This window comes from Meles meles, chromosome 1 (assembly GCF_922984935.1).
Source record: "Meles meles chromosome 1, mMelMel3.1 paternal haplotype, whole genome shotgun sequence".
Taxonomy (NCBI): Eukaryota; Metazoa; Chordata; class Mammalia; order Carnivora; family Mustelidae; genus Meles; species Meles meles.
Window position 1 is genome coordinate 158,334,169 of NC_060066.1, and position 12,849 is coordinate 158,347,017.

Consider the following 12,849-nt stretch of genomic DNA (forward strand, 5'->3'; position numbering starts at 1 on the left):
CTTAATTAGTATAGCTAAGGGTTTAGCAATTTTTTTACCTTTTCCAAAAGCCCACTCCTTAATTTCATCAATTTTATTCTAGATTTCTACTCTCTATTTCATTTATTTCTACTCTAATATTCATTATTTTCTTCCTGCTGATAACTCTGGGCTTAATTTTTTCTTCTTTTTCTAGTTCCTTGAGGTATAAATTTATATTGTTATTTGAAATCTTTCTTCTTATTAATTTAGGCATTTACCACTCTAAATGTCCATCTTAGTACTGTTTTTGCTACATCCCAAAAGTTCTGGTATGTTGTATTTTCATTTGCAGTTATCTTTTTTTTTTTTTAAGATTTTATTTATTTATTTGACAGAAAGAGACACAGCAAGAGAGGGAATACAAGCAGGGGGAGTGGGAGAGGGAGAAGCAGGCTTCCCGCCAAGCATAGGGCTCAATCCTAGGACGTTGGGATCATGGCCTCAGCTGAAGGCAGAGGCTTAACCCATTCAGCCACCCAGGTGCCCCCATTTTCAGTTATCTTGGGATACTTTGTAATACTTAGCTTTCCTTTCATTTTCTTTTTTGTTCAAATGTATTGTCAAGATTGTGTTGTTTAATTCCCCCATATTTGTGAATTTTCCAGTTTCCCTTCTTTATTAATTTCTAGTTTCATTCTATTGTAATCAGAAAGGATGCTTGGTATTATTTCAATCTTCCTAAATTTGTTTTGTGACCTAACTTGTGATTTATTCTGAAGTATACTCTGTGTGTGCTTGAAAAGAATGTGTATTCTGTTATTGTTGCAAAGTTTTGTAAATGTCTGTTAGGTTCATTTGGACTAGAGTGTTGTGAAAGTCCACTGTCCGCTTATTGACTTTCTCTTTCAGTGTTCTACCCACAATTGAAAATAGGAAAGCGAAGTCTCCTATTACTGAATGTTATTTTTCTCCCTACAGATCTGTCATTGTTTGTTTTATAAATTTAGATAATCTGGTTTTGAGTCCATATATGTTTATAATTGTGGTATCTTCCTGATAAATTGACCATTTTATCATTATATAGTGACTTTTTGTGACAGTTTTTAACTAAAAGACTATTTTGTCTAATGTAAAGTATAACAACTGCTTTCCTTTGGTTACATTTGCATGGCATATCCTTTTCCAACTTTTCACTTTTAACCTATATGTGTCCTTAAATCTAAAGTGAGTCCCTTATAGATAGCATATAATTAGATTTTGTGTTTTTTTTTAATCCAGCAGCCACTCTCTGTTGTTTGAGGAGTGTTTGTGTCCCACCCCTATCCCAAATTCTTTTCTATGTTGAAATCCTGACTTCCAAAGGTAACAGTATTAACTATTAGCGGTGGGGCCTTTGGGAAGTGATTAGATCTTGAGGAGTGTAGCTTTCATGAACGGGATTAGCGTTCCTATAGAAGAGACACACAGAGCTCCCTAGCCCCTTTCCCATGAGGATACAAGGAGAAATCTGCAACCCAGAGGAGAACCTTCCCCCAAACATGATGGCACCCTGATCCTGGACCTCCAGTCTCCAAAACTGTAAGAAACAAACTTCAGTGATAAGCTACCCAGTCTGAGGTATTTTATTATAACAGTCCAAAGGAACTAAGACAGCTTCTTTAAGATGATTATTTTGAATTCTTTATCAGACAATTCATATATCTCCATTTCATTAGGGTCAATTACTAGAGATTTATTTTATTCCTTTGGGTGGGTCATGTTTCCTAATTCTTTATGTTCCAGTAGCTGTAGGTTGATGTCTGCACTTTTCAAGAAACCATCACTTCTATCAGACTTTATGGACTGGCTTTGACTGGGAAAGACCTTCATCAAACTAGCTCAGGCATTTAGCATTCAGTCTTTTTTCTTTTCTTTCCTTTCTTTTTTTTTTTTTTTTTTTTTTTTTTTTTTTTTTTCCTTTTTTTCTGGAACCCATAACCTCTTGCTCCCTCTGGTGTCTGACTGTGCTGGTTCCTTGGGCATTTACTGTGAACCACAAACGGAAATTGGCCTGCAGGGAGTGCACTAAAACACTGGAAATGTTAAAGACTTACTCTGCTTCCTTCCCTCTCTGCTGGGGGAAAGGGCCCAGTTTGAGCCTTTTCCCAATCTTGTAGATCTATGTTGGCTTCAGGGAGCTTTCTCCCTTTTTCCTTTTTCCTAGTTGTTCAAGGCATTCAGACAATGACAATCCTTTCAGCACTCGGTGAGAGGCAAGACAGAAACCGGTCCTATGGAGAGCATAGCAAAAGAGAGGGAGGCCAGGTGCATGCTCCACTCTCTTTCCCCTCAACACACAACTTTTGAAGTCACAGGCTGAGCCGACCTCTTTTGGCCCCGAGCTGCCAGTTTGCAGGGGTTGGGACTGACATAGATAAAATGAAATCACTCTTCTTACCCATTTCAGTGCAGCTATTTCCAGTTTTATGTTTGTCTGAGGTGCTGCAACTCCTTAATTAGTTTCTGGACTTCTCCTAAAGATACTCTGGGACTACCAATTCACCATCTTTCTGACATCACTCAGAAAAGCAGGGATAATTAGTTTCATTTCACCCAATATATCCAAAATCTTACTTCAACTTATAATCAACATGAAAAAAAATTAGTTAGATATTTTATATTCTTTTTTACGTACTAAGTCTTTGGATCCTAGTGTGTGCTTTACATTTATAATAATCTCAGGGTAGCTAATGACTAGTCACTTAATAGTACAGTTCTAGATTTTCCCCCATCCATGGCCATCCGCATATCTTAGTTCTTTTCCTGGGAGGTGATTGTCTTCATCTATTACTCTATTACTCTATTACTCTATTACATCTAGTAACTCTATTACTACAGTTCTGTAAGTAAGGTAGGCATTATAGAGAATGTCTTTCCTGAAGCTACATGATTTCATAGCCCCCTCATATTTTATGTATGTTTGGTGCATTACATAACTTTAGGGTTTGAGCAATCATAGTGTATTTTTTGTTAAGTTTGTATATCTTTGGCAACAGAATTCCCTCAAAAAATAAGCATCGTTTCTCTTCAATTCCTTATGAAACAATCCTATTCAAAGACCTTGTGTAGACAGTTCCATAGGATGTCTCAGGAGAGAGCTGAACTTAGAAGAGAACTGTGGTCTCTGATGATGCTTGCATTGGCTTTGGTGACAAACACAGAAGTTGTTGGCATTTTTATCCTATCAGTCATACAGATTGCAGGCTAAGATAAGTGTCTCCCCTATTAAAGATATACTTCTAGGGTGACTGAGTAGCTTAGTTGGTTTAGCATTCGACTCTAGGTTTCAGCTCAGCTCATGATCTTTTGGGTTGTGGGATCAAGCCCCATGTCAGGTTCCTTGTTCAGTGGGGAATCATGAAAGATTCTCTACCTTTGCTCCTCACCCCCCTCAAAATAAATAAATAAATCTTTAAAAAAAATAAAACTAAAAAATAAAGATGTATTTCCTTCTTCCTTTGCTTTCAGTAGGTGGCCAACCATCTGGCTTGACTCAGACTAAGAGGGTTCCTAAGATATAGAACTTTCTATTTTAAGACTGAAATAGTCCCAGGCAAACAGAGATGAGTTTGCGGGATGAGTTTGCCACACCAGTTTGCAGATAAGTCAGATCTAGACTTAGGTTGTCTCTTTCAGAAATTTTTTCCCTACAGTTCCATCCCCACTGTATCTTAGGATCTGTTATTTATAGTAGGTTGCCTCCAGGTTTTAGATGTTGTCTTAGTTATAAGTTGTATTTGAAGTTGTATTTGAATGCATATATCAGAAATGTAATTACATAAAGTTAACCACATAGAAGAATATTTTTCTCAGTAACTGGAAGTATCAAACTAAATAGTGCAAGTCTGCCATGGTAATTTCATAAAAGCACAAAGGAGTCAAGTTCAATCTAACTTTTTTCTACTCAATGTGAGCATTTGGCTTTTGCCCTTGGCGTCACAAAAAGGCTGTTTCAACTTCAGGAACTGCATATGTATTTTAGGCAGGAAGGAGAAGGAAATTTAGGGTAAAGTAGCAAAAAAGGGAGTTTGTCAACTGAGGTTGTACTAATATTAACCAAAAAAAGGCTTTCTCAGAAGCCCTGTCCAGTTGAATTTCACATATCTCTCATGCCTGGATTATATAGCTACTCTGAGCTGCAAAGAAGTCTTGAAGATGAATATTTTTCAGGTCCATTGATGCTTCAAAAGACTACAACTTCTGTTAGTTAAAGAAGGGAGGAAGAGATATTGATTAGGTAACTGATTAATAATGGAATACTAATATAATACAGGTAAAATTCATTTTATTAAATTTTAAAGAAAAATTATATAAACTTTTTGAAGATAAAGTAACAATGGAAGGGCCTAATCTTACACAAAATTCTTCACAAATGAATTTGTTCAGTGATTTGATTAAATTCATGACTTTTATGTTAAAAATTTCAAAGAAATGTGGGCAACTCCAAAGGAATTAGATTGAACAAAAGAGAATTTTGTTAACTCCAGTCCTCATTTCTTCTTGGTAATTCTTCAGTGTCTGTGACTACTCTAAAGCCAAAGTCATAAACTCTGTCACCAGAGTGGTAACACAAATCAGTGAAAAAAACTGGTATAAGACATGTATTTTGATTACATGTTAAAAATTGCTTCATATTCTTCACATCTAGAGAAAAATGTGCTTTCTTCCATTTTTCTTGAAGTACATTGACCTTTAGGTCTATTTTTCGTTTTCCCACTTCTAAGACATAGTACAGAGAAATAGTTCTGTACTGTGAGAAAACTAACAGTTCAGGCACAATGACAAATGGCAACTGGCATTTGGCCTAGACTTGGAAAGCCAATTGTGAGTGCTTGTGTCCCGCAAATATGAGAGAACCCACTCTATGTAAATGAGGGCCTATCACAAGACCTAAGCATGTATTACCATACAAGAGTTCAGATCCAGTGTTGCCAGATTATGTGTAGGACCCAGAGACTTTCTATCAAATTTCCTGAGTCTTAAATGTTGTTTAAAAAAACATAAAAACAATGTACAGAACCAGTAGATATACCGGTTCTATAAATCATATTTGGATTATGGACCGTCAGTTGGATACTTTTGCTCCAGGGAAAACCCCAGAAAGTTTCCAAAAGCCTTGTATTTGGAAAGAAGCACAGTAGGATTAGATGTTTAGATATGGGGCAGAGAGGAAGTAAAACTGGAAGACCAGATTTAAAGGAAAAAAAAACCGGCAATCACACATGATATGTCCTGATGTCATAAAGGTGTAATAGATGCTATATTAGGGGTGCCTGGGTGGCTCAGTGGGTTAAGCCTCTGCCTTCGGCTCAGGTCATGATCTCTGCGTCCTGGGATCAAGCCCCACATGGGGCTCTCTGCTCAGCAGGGAGCCTGCTTCCTCCTCTCTCTCTGCCTGCCTCTCTGCCTACTTGTGATCTCTGTCTGTCAAATAAATAAATAAAATCTTTAAAAAAATAGATGCTTTAGTAAAATTTTGCAAGGTCTCTTTGTATACACTTCAGACTGATTTTAATCACTTTTCAAGTAATGGTAGTAATCAATGCACTTTGATGAAAACAGGGCCAGCTAAAGTGGTCAGCATGAATAAATGCTAATCAATAAATGTTTTGCAGATTAAGTACTAAGTCTTAAATTTGATCTACAAAAGTCTTCAAGGCTGTATATGAAATAGGAGCAAAAACGTTTGGAAGAAAGAAAAGAGAACTACAAATTGGATAAATAAAAACAAACAATATAACAGGATGGTTAAAAAAAAAGACTTTGGAATCAGGCAGATCTGGTTTAAAAGGTAGGACTTGGCACTTCATAGTTCTATGAAATGTAATGGATTATTTTACTTCTTCAAGTATCAATTTTCTTATATGACACAGCAATTGCACTAATAGGTATTTACTCCAAAGATACAACTGTAGTGATCTAATGGGGCACCTATACCCCAATGTTTACAGCAGCAATGTCCACAATACCCAAACTATGGAAAGAGCCCATATGTCCATTTAAAGACACACACACACATAATGGAATATTACTCAGCCATCAAAAAAGGTGAAATCTTGCCATTTGCAATGATATGAATGGAACTAGAAGATATTATGCTAAGGGAAATAAATCAATCAGAGAAAGACAATTTTCATATCATTTCACTTGTGTGTGAAATTTAAGAAACAAAGCAGGAGCATAAGGGAAGGGAGGGAAAAATAAAATAAGACAAAATCAGAGAAGGAAACAAATCGTAAGAGACTCTCAATCATAGGAAACAAACTAAGGGTTGCTGGAGGGGAGGGGTGGGGGATGGAGTAACTGGGTGATGGACATTAAGGTAGGCATGTGATGTAATGAGCACTGGATATTGTATAAGACTGATGAATCACTGAACTCTAACTCTGAAGCTAATAATATTAATTAATTGAATTTAAATTTTAAAAAGTGTCAATTTTCTTATCTTCAAAATCTCACTAATGATAATCCCTAACTTGAGGGTTGCTGTAATGCTTAAATTAATGTTTAGGCAATATATATAAAGCATTTAGCAAATTACCTAGCACAGAATGAGAACTGTAATACCTGATACATAGAAAGATTCTCTAAGAATGCATTTACTTTTAATGTATTTTTTATATATAATATTCAAGAAAGCTATCACATGCAAGCAGATTTCACCAGTTTTACCAGTTTGAATTATTTTCCTTGAAGATTCTAAATATTATAGCATTAGTTTAACTATTGATTTAATATAAGTTTTCTCCAGTTACACCAGCATTTCTTTTTAACTTAAGAAGAAAAAATGTGTGCCCTGAAGAACAGCTTAAGTTTACTGTGCTTTAACAATCTCATTTATACATGGAGTTAACAAACCAAGTCTGCTTTGCTTTCAAGCGAAGGATGAGACTCTGAATGGAAGCATTGGATAAATGTGGAGTCAAATGTCTACTGAGACCTAGAAATCAATCAACCATATTTCTGTTACTGAGTAATGCAGACAAGGCAGAACATTCCTGTGTTCACAGGCCTCCCTTTAGGGTTCTTTTGAGCCTAGAGGAAAAGAGTACCATATTAGTCAGCACTTTTTGAAATCTCAGAAATTGCCTTTTAGTAGAAGACTCTGTTCCCTCTAAAACCCTTTGCTAAGGGGGCCTGGGTGGCTCAGTTGGTTAAGCCACTGTCTTTGGCTCAAGTCATGATCTCGGAGTCCCAGAGTCACGTCCCGTGTTGGGCTCCCTGTTCTGCGGGGAGTCTGCTTCTCCCTCTGACCTTCTCCCCTCTAGTGGTCTCTCTCACTCTTTCTCAAATATATAAATAAAATCTTAAAAAAAAAAAAAAAAAAGCACTTTGCAAAGTTTCTCCCAGCACTTGCAGGCAGAGACAATCTCTGTGTTGTTTGCAATTCTATTCTGTCATATATGGAAAGGGCTCACCAACCTCTTGTGTGAATGAACCAAACTCTAATCTTTTTATTTTCTCCTGGTAGACAAGAGAAAAGCTGAAATATCCAAAATAGCACTTAAATTTTGCACCATTAATTTAACAATTGATTACTCGTGTCAGTTTGAGTGAAGTAAGCGAAGTTATTTTGTATCTTGTTTCCCCTCTCAACAACAAGCATATAGATGCTTAACAAATGCCTACTAAACTAAACTAAACTAATATTTTCCATTTCCTTTTAACAATGACTAGCAATGTAAATTTCCTACTAATGTAATCTAAAATACATAGCTTGTTCTTGAAAATAAAATGAATATAAATGAATGAAATGAAAATAAAATGAATGAATAATGAATTCATGAGATTGAAAATCTATAAAAACCATGAAATCAGAGTTAATTCTAATAAAAGAGGGAGAGTACAAGTGTTGAGTTGAGAAGGAATAAAATATTCTAATTCTAGATTAATACTAATTTTTCCTTAACTATGAGGCACTTTAAAGAGAGAAAATAGTGAGCCCATCTGGTTTAAACTTTAAAATGATTGTGTTAAATAAGAGTACCAGGATATTCTATGACTGCAAAACTCATTTGGTTACCTATTACAGCACTCAGTGACAATCTATTTTGAGCAATTTGAACAAAGGAATTAAGGTTTTCATAGAGGAGAAAATGACAGCAATTCCAGCTATGTAAATGTAAGTAATTCAATAAAATACTATTCCTTCCCCAGAATTTATTAGCATATCAAATAGATGAAATCAGTCTATACAGAGACGGTTCCCATTAGTAACCTCTCTGATAATAAAACAGATGGAATCATTGCAGATAATTTAAAGGCATGGCTCTTTAAAGACAGATGTAGGGCGCCTGGGTGGCTCAGTCAATTAAGCGTCTGCCTTTGGCTCAGGTCATGATCCCAGGGTCCAGGGATCAAGCTCCACATCTGGCTCCCTGCTTGGCAGGAAGTCTCCTTCTCCCTTTCCCACTCCCTCTGCTTGTATTCCCTCTTGTTGTGTCTCTCTCTGTCAAATAAATAAATAAAATCTTAAAAAAAAAAAAAACACAGCTGAGAACTTCTGGACAGAATAGATAGCAGTAAGGTAACCTTACACAAAGCCCACAGCCAAACTCTTGCTCCCTTAACCAAGCTCCCTTGTCACTTCCACGTACTGCACCCCTGACTAAGTGTTGACCTATTGGATATAAGTAATTTACTAGTAACTTGACAGCAATCTGACTTCTTCTTTGGAGCAATATCATGACTGCCATTCCTTTTATTGTTCAACTGTTTGTTTGAAGTTTGTTTGCTGGATAGTAATCCCTATAAGAACAGAAAACGTATTTAAAGAACAGCAAGGCAGAAGTTATTAAAAAAAACTATCAGGGTGCCTGGGTGGCTCAGTGGGTTGGGCCTTTGCCTTTGGCTCCGGTCATGGTCTTGAGGTCCTGGGATTGAGCCCTGAGTTGGGCTCTCAGCTCAGTGGGGAGCCTGCTTCCCCCCCCACCCACCCGTCTGCCTCTCTGCCTACTTGTGATCTCTATCTGTCAGATAAATAAATAAAATCTTTAAAAAAAAAAAAAGAAAGAAAGAACTATCATGATAGTGCTAGGAACCACAGCAATGGGGTTTTGTAGTGGGGAAGAGTGACTGGACTCAACTCTAAGTACAACAAGAAAAATAGGGATTTATAGCAAAGGAATGGGATGAGGGGTAAAAGGGAGTCAATAAAATGGAAAATCAGACATAAGGGCGATTTTGGTTAAACTGACCTAATAGGATTCTTGCTGAATGCGGATCATGGTGATCAGACATTACCTGTGGGATGATGGGGGATGAGAGACCCAATCAGGTATTGATGGTAATCTGATATCAAGAATAGGGGATTCTGGTTAAACTGATTCAGAGTGTTCTTGCGAATACTGGACAATGCAGAGATCAACACAAATTAAAAAGTCAAGGCCTACTTGAAAAAGATCTCAAAACAACCCGATAAGAATTTAATCAAGGGAAGAATCTTTGAAGAAAAAAGTGGAGGGGCAAGAAACTTTGTCCCTGTGACTCCAGATCCTAGCAGAGTGCTTTCATATGGTAATTCTTCAACAAATATTTGTTCAATTAATTAGGATAATAGTGAAAAATGTTGGTCAAACACATTGATTTCTGTTTTAGTGAGATCAATGGTTAGATAGTCTTTCTAACAATAATTTGTCAACAAGTTCTGTTATTACTTAGGATCACTCCTCTTTGGTAATAATAGAAGAGCATGAAAGATCAAATCTGAGAAGAGATCAGTGCAATGAAAAGATTAAAAGTCTTTGAATCTTGTGGCAACTGGGTGGCTCAGTCAGTCTGACTGACTGACAAGAGTCAGTCAGCCTCTTGGTTTCAGCTCAGGTCATGATGTTAGGGACCTAAGATCAATCCCCATGTCAGGATCCACGCTCAGTATGGAATCTGCTTCTCTCCCTCTCTCTATCCCTCTGCCCCACCCCTCCACACACATATATGCTCTCTCTCTCTTTCTGCTGTTTCTCTCTAAAATAAAAAAATGAATAAAATCTTTTAAATAAGTTTTGAATTTTATAAGAACTTTTTAAAACTCAAGATAATACATTTATTCTCTGTGTAACCTTAGGCAATTTATTAAACCTTTCTGAGATTTCAGTTATCTGGAAATTTGTGGTTATATGAACTAGGTCACTTATCTGTAAGTTAGAAGAGGTAACAAACTATTATCTATGGGCCAAATATAGCTTTATAATCTGTTCTTATAAAGCCTGGGAACAAAGAATGGTTTCACATTTTTTAAATAGTTGCATGGAAAAAGGAAGAGGAATACAGACCATATGTGGCCCACAAAGCCTCAAATATTTACTATCTGGCCCTTTAAAGAAATAATTTTCTAATCCCTGAGTGATGGTTAAATTTATATGTCAGCTTGGCTGGGCCAAGGAATGCCCAGATTAAGCCTTATTTGGAGGTGTGTCTCTGAGCATGATTCTGGATAGGTCAACATTTGATCTGGTGGAATCAGTAAAGTCGACTGCCTTCCCCAATGTGTGTGGGCTTCATCCAATCCACTGACAGCCTTCAAAAAGAACAAAATAGAATAAAAAAGCAAAGGAAGGAGATTGTTCCTTCTTGTTTCCTGCCTGCCAGCCTGCTGAGCCGAGACATCAATCTTCTTCGGGCCTTGGAATGGAATTTACACCATGTGCTCCCCTGGTTCTCAGGTCTTCAGACTTGGACTGGAATTATACCACCAGCCCTCCCAGGTCTCCAGCTGGCAAGTGGCAGATCTTGGGACTTAGCCTCCATAATCATGTGAGCTAATTCCTCAAAATAAACCTCTTGTATTGTACAAACCCTATTGGTTCTGTTTCTGTGAAGAACCTTGACTAATACACCCTAATAATGGTAAAATGCTTGAGAATTGATACAGGTAGTTGAGGTAGGATAATGAAGGGACTGAGTCAAAAAAAATTGTTTTCTATTAATCATTTTATTCATTAGTATAGAGGGGAAAAAAGCATTCAATAGGTCAATAATTACCAAATGCCAGAAGGTGTGTTGATTTTCCCCAGCAACAGAATCTCATCTGGAAAAGCAGCTGCTGGATTCACGACCAGATTAAGTTTACAACAATCCACTTTTATCCTCCAAGATCTGCCTCTCTTCTAAATAGACGGAAAAGGTGAACTGAATGGAGCTGTGGTAGAAATCATCATTCCTGCATCTTCCAAGTCCTTATGGGCACTAGGCTCTGCAATCAAGTAAATGCTGTTGTAGAACACTTTCGTGAATATAAACTCTTCCTGGTTTGCCTGAGACTTTCTTAGTTTGGGAATTCTAGGACTCCCCTCCATCCTGGACAACCCAGGGGGGTTGCTCCTCCTACTATAAGGACTATAACAGAGGGATTTGTTTCCTTGTAAGTGACCTGAAGAACTAGGGGGAAGAAAATTCAAAACTCAGAGTTTTAGGTTAACCACCCCAAGCCTGGGTCAGGATCTGAAGCTGTATGACTGACTGCCCTGAAAGGAACGTTTGCCTTGCCTAGGGATTAGAGTACGTGTCTACTGATGACAATTTAAGTAACTATTTTGCCACTGCATGCCATGAAAAGCAAGTGCTCTTTTTACCAATGGAAACAGCATTATTATTGCCTTTAAATCTAGTCATATCCAAGAACCAATTCCAGGAAATCCGAAGCTAATTCAGGATATCAATCCTTAAGGTTCTGTTCTTCTGGAACCACATCCAACATCAGCTTCTATAATAGGGTTCAGTCAGAGAAAAAGAATGGCCATACGTGATACAGAAAAAGGAATTTATCAAGAGATTAGGCCTTATGGTGCTCTGGGAGTTTGTGGTACTGTGTATCCTATTTGAAAGCAGAAAACAAAATTCTACTACTTTTAAGAGTAAATTTAATCATTCCAGGTTAAACTCAATTTAGCAGTTGTCATTTTCTGCTTTTCTCAAAAAAATGGCACATGAGTTCCCAAAGAAGGGTCATGATAAGAAGCAGGGGTGGGAGTGCTCTCTTCGGCCCCCATACATACTAAATTGGAACCATACAGAGATTAGCATGGCTCCTGCGCAGGGATGACATGCAAATTCGTGAAGCGTTCTGTATTTTTGCCCTGTGATGTGGCCTGGGTTTGTTTTCTAATAAAAGAAGAAAGTGAAAAGAAGGAGGAGAAGGGGAAGAAGGAGAAGGAGGAGAAGGAGAAGAACGGGAAGAAGAGGAATGAGAAGTAGAACAAGAAGAAGGAGCAGCGGCAGAAGCAGCAGCAGAGGTGGGCCGCGGAAGATTGAAGGTAGACTATGCGCCCCTACGTATCCTGGGTCCTACACTCTGCTGCCATCTAGTGAGACTTCAATCCCACTCAATGCTCAGATGGGTCCTCCATCCACATTGGCATTCACTGAGGCAACCAATTTCCCACCTGGTCTTTGGTCTTATGGTCCACACCTCTTTCCTCTGTAGGGTCCTTCAACAGGAATTTTGAGACTTGCTTAGGTCTACCTAGCCTCAATCAATCTCTCTCTCTCTCGCTTTCTCTCTCTCTCTCTTTCATTCTCTCTCACTTAACAGCTGCATTCGCCTTAAAGATATGGGGAAAAATTAGCACCACCCCAGTGCCACCAGGGTTCCATCAAACCGTCTGCCGTCAACACTTTTTTTTATGACCCTCCTGACATGGTGGTATGGGGTCCCCAGAATACCGTGAAGTGGCCTTCTTGTGTGGTTCCAGACAGAAATGAGAGAGAAAACAGATGCTGATACTATGCGGGGTTGGGGGGGTCCATTCCCCCCTTCTTGATTGAGGACACAAGGCTCCTTCTCAGAGACCTTCACACTCATCCAACTCCACCTTAACCTCCTCAACTCTTCTCCCTTTTCTAGCCCACAGA

At 38.0% G+C, this 12,849-nt stretch overlaps 1 non-coding gene across 1 annotated transcript; it reads left to right on the forward strand.

Annotated features, from left to right (window-relative positions):
- The first annotated feature begins 11,967 nt into the window (after nucleotides 1-11,967).
- Nucleotides 11,968-12,071, forward strand: LOC123928355. The gene has a single exon (XR_006815674.1). It is a non-coding gene; the product is annotated as a U6 spliceosomal RNA (small nuclear RNA).
- Nucleotides 12,072-12,849: the final 778 nt, after the last annotated feature.